General features: G+C 35.2%; 1 long non-coding RNA gene across 1 annotated transcript; it reads left to right on the top strand.

Moving 5' to 3' along the window:
- Positions 1-2,963: 2,963 nt before the first annotated feature.
- LOC107715018 (uncharacterized) lies at positions 2,964-5,158 on the top strand. Its single transcript, XR_001637054.1, has 2 exons — positions 2,964-3,090; positions 4,663-5,158. It is a non-coding gene; the product is annotated as an uncharacterized LOC107715018 (long non-coding RNA).
- Positions 5,159-7,622: the final 2,464 nt, after the last annotated feature.

Genomic DNA, 7,622 nt, shown 5'->3' with positions numbered 1-7,622 from the left:
GCTCAATGCGATCTAAAACAGTTTTACCTTGAGTACAGTCTGTCACCTACGTCAACTATCCATATAAGTGAATAAAAACTGAGCTGGATTTTTTTTTTTATTCTCTTCATCAAATAATTCTTTAGATTTAAAACTTTGAAAACAGTTTAAAAACACAGTTAAAAACTGTAAACCTTAAAATGTGATATTAATAAATAGTACTGCTGCAATCTTTACAATCTATACATTTCCTTCCCAAGATTCTCGACATTTCGATTTTTATATTTAGGTCAAAACTATAAGTAGAATTAATAGTAATTAAACACTGAACATGCGCCAAGCAGAACATGTATCATTTATTTCTTCCATTGTATAAAAATTAAGCTAAAATTAATTATTTAGCTTTATTCAGCTGCTTTGGCAATATGACTAAGTTATATTGTCTATTTCGGTTTCAAATGTGCCATAATAAAAAATTATTAAGCTAGGTTTATCGTTCTTGCTATCGCATTTCTGTAACTTAAATGTTCAGATTTATTGGGGAATTTGACAAAGTTAATGGTCTTAGAAACGTAACTGTGTGACACATAAACACAATGTGAAATCAACACTCAGCTTTTTAGGTTTCGATTTCATAAGAAATGATGCTGCGACACTCGTAAACATACCGAAAATGAAATACGCAGCGAGTCACCTCAGTCACCTCCGAAATGTAAACTCATATTTGTCTCCAATCTGTACAATTCCTTGACCAATTGTTCTACTTCTTCTACTTCAAATGTCAAATCTGGCCCGCGTTCCACTTTCAGTGGGTCTTACCGTATTCCTGGCGCATGATAATTACGTCACCAATGGTGTTGGACAACAAATGCCTGAAAGCTAAATGATTAACATTAATTAGGTTGTGCGAAAAAAAACTTCCTTATGGTGAAAGTTTACTTGCAACAATATGCAATCGTCGCTAAGTAACCTTCCAATAACTTAGTAAAGGCTTGGCTTATTTGTTACCGCGAAAGTGGAAATCACTTACTCAACTCTTTTCTTTATATTATTTTAAAATATTTCAGAATATATATGTTTTATATAAATTAGCATATATATATATATATATATATATATACACACACACACACACTTGTATATATATTAGTATATATATACAGTATATATTGGTCAAAAATTGTTACATTTAATCGTATTGATAGTGTGATACTGTGTGTGCATGTTTTTACTTGCTATCCTATGATTTTGTGTGTTTTTTTCTCTCTTACAGCCTATATTTCTTCCTCTTGTTCCTCTCTTTTGCTCCAGTGGTCCAGCAGGTCAGTGTTTATGATGTCCAGAGTGTTATTTTCCAGTCTACGAGGCACAAACATGACTAGTTGTCAAAACTAAGCTGCCCCTCTGTGAACTGTTTACAGTATCATGTAGCCTTTAGATTGTTTAAGCTCTGCTTAACCCTTACTAGGGTTGGACATTATACCTGTCATTAAGCGAAGATCTTCCCCAAACTCATTAGTTGTATCCAGGGCCAGCTGAGGTATGTGGGGCACCAAGTTGTAGCTGTGGGCCTCGATTAAAATCGCTGTGGGATCCCCCAACAGCCAGGGGCCCAAAAATCGTCACCACCTTTCTCCCTACTAGCAACGTCCCTGGTTGCATCAATAGTGCTCAGTGCAACAGAAGTTTCAAACAGGCTGCGTGAACAGCTCTGTTCATAAGTCAACGTTAAGAAGCTTTAAACCTCACTTTGATTACCGGTTCACGTCATCTGTTACAACAAATGAGGAAACAATGAGATTGTGACCTAATTCAATGTTCTGCATCCTAAATGTCAATCAGTAAAGTTCATTTGTTCTCACGTTTACATTTAAGTAGCCATGAAAATATACATAGAAAATGAAATACAATTAATGGTCAAAAGTGCTATGGCATGAAAGTCTCCTAAAATGAGAGTTGTGTGAAAGAGAAAGGGTTCTGGTAATGTTATATGGCGACCATAAGATCTGGAGTAGGTAGGCCTATTTGTCAAAAATTATGAGGCTGGGGCAGGTTGTCACAGTGACTAATAATGGGATCATTATCTCCGAACAGATCATTTAATCAGTGAGTCCTTGACTCGAGAACACCTGCAATCTGATCAGTCCAATTCGCAAATAAATCGTTAAGCATGATTTGTGATCTCATTCAATAGCTATTCTTTAAAAAGAATAGTCTCATTTACGAATCGGACACCGTAAGTGAGAATGTTTTCCAAAACAAAAATAAACTGATAAAGTAAGCTTCTCTCAGCTAACAGGGAACGTTCTCAGAACTTTCAGAATGTTCTGCTAAAGTTCTCTCAAAGTTATGAAAAAAAATTCTTCCAGTAACATTAATAGAACATTTGTTGAACAAAACATTAATAGAACAAAAGTTGTCAGGTGTTTAATAATGTTCTATAATAACAAAAAATATTATTATTCATCGGTTATGGAATGTTTTTTTCTTTAAATGTTATTACTTAATGCATGTTTCAGAATGTTAAGAGAACATTCAAAAGTAACATTCCGTTTGAAAAATTATAAAATCGAACTTTCCCTATGTTTCTCTAACCTTTGCATAACCAAGAAAAAAATGTGTAAAATGTTTAATAATCGACATTTTGAACTCTCAGACAACATTGAGAAATAATGTTTACAAAACTTAACGGTAACACTAGCAAAATATTCTTAAGACATATTTTTGTTAGCTCAAGTTGGCTCAAGTACAGTAACAGAGGCATTTTATGCAATTTATTAATTGCAATTTATGTAGGCCAAACCAATAAATGTAACTTAAATATCTGCCCTGTAGGCCTATTCCATAAACGCTCCAGTTTTTTTCCGAGCATCGGGCACACACACACCGTCCCTTCACAAAAGATAGACAGGATTTCATGTAGACATGTGACCAGTTATATAAGCACCCAAAGCTTTATAAGTCTGCAAGTGTCTGAAGAGCAGTGGCAGATCCATCTGGTGTGTGTGTGTGTGTGTGAGTGTGTGTGGACGGGACCTTTTTGGTCTTTTGGCGGCTGAGATGTTCTTCCGCATTCTTCTCCTGACGCCTGGATACATTCGATACCTGCAGGTGAGTGTCCAGTTTCTAACTGAGCAAAATAAATGAGCCTTCTCCAAACTGTGGAAAGTCACTTACTTTCTTTATGTTGGATTTCCTGGTGATTACTGTTGTAAATATAATAATGCTAGTCCAAAACCGCTTATAAATTACTTATGGTTTGACTTGTATGTGTATATGCATGTGTATATATTTTTTATCCATTAAATATATCAGAAATGATACATTCGATACCTGCAGGTGAGTGTCCAGTTTCTAACTGAGCAAAATAAATGAGCCTTCTCCAAACTGTGGAAAGTCACTTACTTTCTTTATGTTGGATTTCCTGGTGATTACTGTTGTAAATATAATAATGCTAGTCCAAAACCGCTTATAAATTACTTATGGTTTTACTTGTATGTGTATATGCATGTGTATATATTTTTTATCCATTAAATATATCAGAAAGATATTGTTATTAAGAACAGTGACATTACCTCTGTCTGTAGAAAACATACTCTAGCATAAATATTTTGTAGAATAACACAATTAAACAAATGTGTATGACTAGCAGGAGCAATTTTACAGTGTGTACACAAATCAGAGAGTCTCGGCATGCAAAAATTCATTGTTTTGATTCATGTTTTATGGGGATTCTAGGACTCCAAGCTAAATTTTCTATGCAGTCTGAAAATCTAAAAATGCTTTTGTTATAATAAATTCTCTTAAAAGGGAATTTCAATGTTCTTTAATTACAAGAATTTGCACCTCTTAGACCCCAAACAAACATCCAGCATGTATGCGTTGTATTCTTGTAATGGTTGTAGTTTGATATGCAAGTAAACATAAAAAAAATCTAAATGACTGAGCATGTAAGATATATAGGGCACAAATAAATCACAGTAAAGCAGATACAGATCAGAGCAAATTAAACCAAAAAAACTATTTATTAATTTTTACTTTTATTAATTTATAAAGCAGATGTAATTTATATTTCAAATGTTTTGATTTAAAATCAATAAAAATAAAAAAAACACTGAAATAACAATATTTGCAATATTCTCTGATAATATTCTTCCAGTTGTTTACATGTGGGATTTTAAAGCCTCTTTGGGATTAGAATCACGGTATGCACAGGAAACTGGATACCAAGCCCAATGACATGAGACGCTTGCTCCAAATCTCTAAAACTCTCTTTGTAGCTATTTTTGGAAACAGATTCCGCTGCAATTAATCACCTTTGGCATTTTGGTGTTTGTTTCCATTAATTATGTTTTTACATGATATAAAATGATTCTTTCCTTTTTGAGGGAAAATCCAAGGTAGAAGCACTATATATAGTAGTTGACTATAATAAACACTCGATTGTATGCAAACACTGTAAATCGTATTAATAGAAACTGCTTATATATGTATATATGTATGTCTGTTTATCTTGATAAGCTTCTTACCAGTCTTAATCTTGATCTAGGAAATTCAGTAATACTTCTCAAACTTGTCTGATGTACCAAGTGTTTCTGAGAACTGTACTTCTTGGATGGATCTTCTCTCATCTCATGCTCATAGAAGAGCCATGAACACTGACCTTTGACCTTTTGCTTTTAGACTCAGGCAGCGCGGACCGGTCTGCAGAGGGAGGGGCCCGTTGTACCCCGCTTTGCCATGCTGCTAGGCCTTGTGGGTTTTGGCATGTCAGGATACAGCTCTTGCCAGCTGACCTTATACCACAAGCCATCGCCACATCTCCTGCGGTGAAACACAACGCAGGAAACAGAGAGAAAGCGCATCGCTTTTGTTTAGAGGTGCGTTCTTTCTTAAACAGACTGAACAAGCCAAATATCATCATTATAGTTTTTACCACATCATGCTGAAGCTCATAGTCTTGCTTTGGGTGCGAGGATGGCAGATCCTCAACCAAGCTCTCCCAAACTTGTTCTCTGGCAACAATGGAGTGAATTAAATGCTTTTACTTTTTAATTAGTTAGTCTAAATCATAAAATGACAAAGGGGATATTATATGGCCTTGTGGAACTCAAGGATGTCTCAAAGGCCACTTAAATTCACCATTTGGGACAGGGGTCCATTTAGCACTGGATTATATTTTTGATATAATCCCAATTTGCAATCCCAAAAATAACTGTTTGTGCATCTAAAGTTCCTATAGACCACCACAGGCTCCACAGTAAATGCAAACCAGCCAAAGCTGTCACAGCGCAGACATTATGCAGAATTATTGATTTTCTTAAAGTAATTTTAAAAGACATATTGCTCTAATGAAGAGAGCAATTTCAGCAGGTCACCTTCATAGCTATGAGTCACTATTTACAGGACAGGGTGTCATCCTTAAAAAACGATGAGCATTCGTCTAAAGCAAACAATTTAAATTATTCTTTTTTTATATAAAAAACACTTTATATAATTAAAAATATATCCTAACAAACCATACATCAATGGAAAGCTTATTTATTCAGCTTTTACATGAGGTGTAAATCTCAATTTAAAAAAAAAATGGACCCTTCTGACTGGTTTTGTGGTCCAGGGTCACATATTTATGAATTCTTTAGCTTTGAGAGTAGGACAGTGTTTTTTGATGGGCCTCCAGCTTTCCATTCACAAGCGTGTACAGAAATCCTCACCTGGCTTTTCTCTTCCAAATTGGGTCTGGCATTCTGGTTTGCCAACCTCAGTGTCACCCAGACAGCAGACGTAAATTTGTAACCACCAAAATAGCCCATGAAGGACACTGACCTATCAGAAACTCTCTCCTAACTAGGCATCTGATCAATACGATCTCATAAAAGTGTTTATTTATGGAAAATAATTGTGTTTTTTGCCATTGACGTATGTAATGAATGTCTCACCGACAGCTAAATGTCATTGGTTTTGTGAATGGGACAGGATTGATGTGAACTTGAGTGCTGAGTCATGTAATGATGGCATGACGTCTCAGACAGACACTCAAGAAGAAGAAGAGCTTATGTTCTTAAAATGGTCTAATCTGCTCATCCAATTACAGTTGGCTGTTAATGTAAGGTCAAAGACCTTTATTTAGAAAACAAACGGTTGACCAAATGGGGACATCGTGTTGTTTTGATTCTTTGTGGACGCTCTGACTGATTTGCACTGATTTTTTAAATTGTTGAGATTGTCTATAATGATTGTGACTATTTGTGCACTTTGATGGCAGGATTGATTGTATTTTCAATGCTCTTTTTAAAAGAAGAGAGTATATCTTATGTTATAATATATCTGTATTTATTTACAAAATAAAATATTCAAGCACATAAAGAGACTTTATGCATGTTTACATACCTATTTAAATGAACACAGTATAGATTTCTGTTAATTTAATGTAAAGCTAATTAAAAATAGTGCTATAATTTCGAACCTTATTTTTTATTTATTGGTTAGTTTGTTTATTTTAAGTTTTAAGTGAACAACGCATTCATACAGTATGCACAAAGTATATGCACACAATTATAGCTGATAGTCTAAATATGAAAACTCCAAATTCACTGGCAAATTCATGCAGTAGGGGGCAGCACTGCACCAAAACCTCTAAAAATAGCATCTGATTACAACCTACTAAACTGTTTATGTTTGTGTTTATGTAAGACATAGAAACACTGAATAAGAGTTGTTTAAGAATGTCTGATCTTCCAGACAATCACATGTGGTCTTTAGTAGCTATGTTGCAAATGCACTGACCCACTTTAGCTACTAAGCTTTGCAAATCCAAACCAGAATCAACCTGTCGGAATTACTTCTCCTTTATACATGCAACCACATACATTCAAGCAGCAAATAAAGGGATACACAAACTTACATAAATGTGTGCCCAAACCATCTCTTTCGTGTTTGCACACACAGATTTGTTGTGTTGGGTTAATAGTGCAACTTTCACGAAGGTAATCTGATTATGTTTGCTTGCCGGTCATTAAAGATAATTGGTCTTTTGCACCTTATGTGTGTAAATAAGTGGCTGTGTATGCAGAAAGAGAGAATAGGGGTAATATCCTCAGGATGAGTCAGCGTGTGATCAGACTGTCTTACGTCCTTGATATGGGTGTGGGCTGGAAAGAAGATTTATAAGTGAACGGAGCGCTTTCTCTCACGACTCGCGCTCTCTCTCTCTCTCAAAAAAAATGCAGTTTCATAGGCCTACATTACGTTTAGACGTCAAAATGAATCTTAAAGCGGCTGTATGTACGTTTTTTTTTTTACCTTGAAATATCAGTTTTAAAATCATTATGACGGTACACTGCATTCTAATAAAGCAAAAGGCTTCTGTTTCTTTCCCAAAACATGTTCTGGGTAATTTGGTAAGCGGGTCAATTCCGCGAAAAGAGCGGATCGCTTTATGGCAGCAACAAATGCACATGAACAGCTATCCACTGTATTTACGACAGTGAACTTCACTCAGAGGGCTTCAAAGTCGCAAAAATACATTAAAGGGGTCCTATTATGCTCTTTTACAAAGTCTTGATTTTGTTTTGGGGGTGTAGAACAGGCTCTCATACTAGGTTGTTCGAAAAACACATTATTTTTCCCATATTTTATTATTA

Source organism: Sinocyclocheilus rhinocerous, unplaced genomic scaffold (genome assembly GCF_001515625.1).
Source record: "Sinocyclocheilus rhinocerous isolate Xijiao unplaced genomic scaffold, SAMN03320098_v1.1 scaffold28, whole genome shotgun sequence".
Lineage (NCBI taxonomy): Eukaryota > Metazoa > Chordata > Actinopteri > Cypriniformes > Cyprinidae > Sinocyclocheilus > Sinocyclocheilus rhinocerous.
This window is presented reverse-complemented; position numbering and strand designations above follow the sequence as displayed.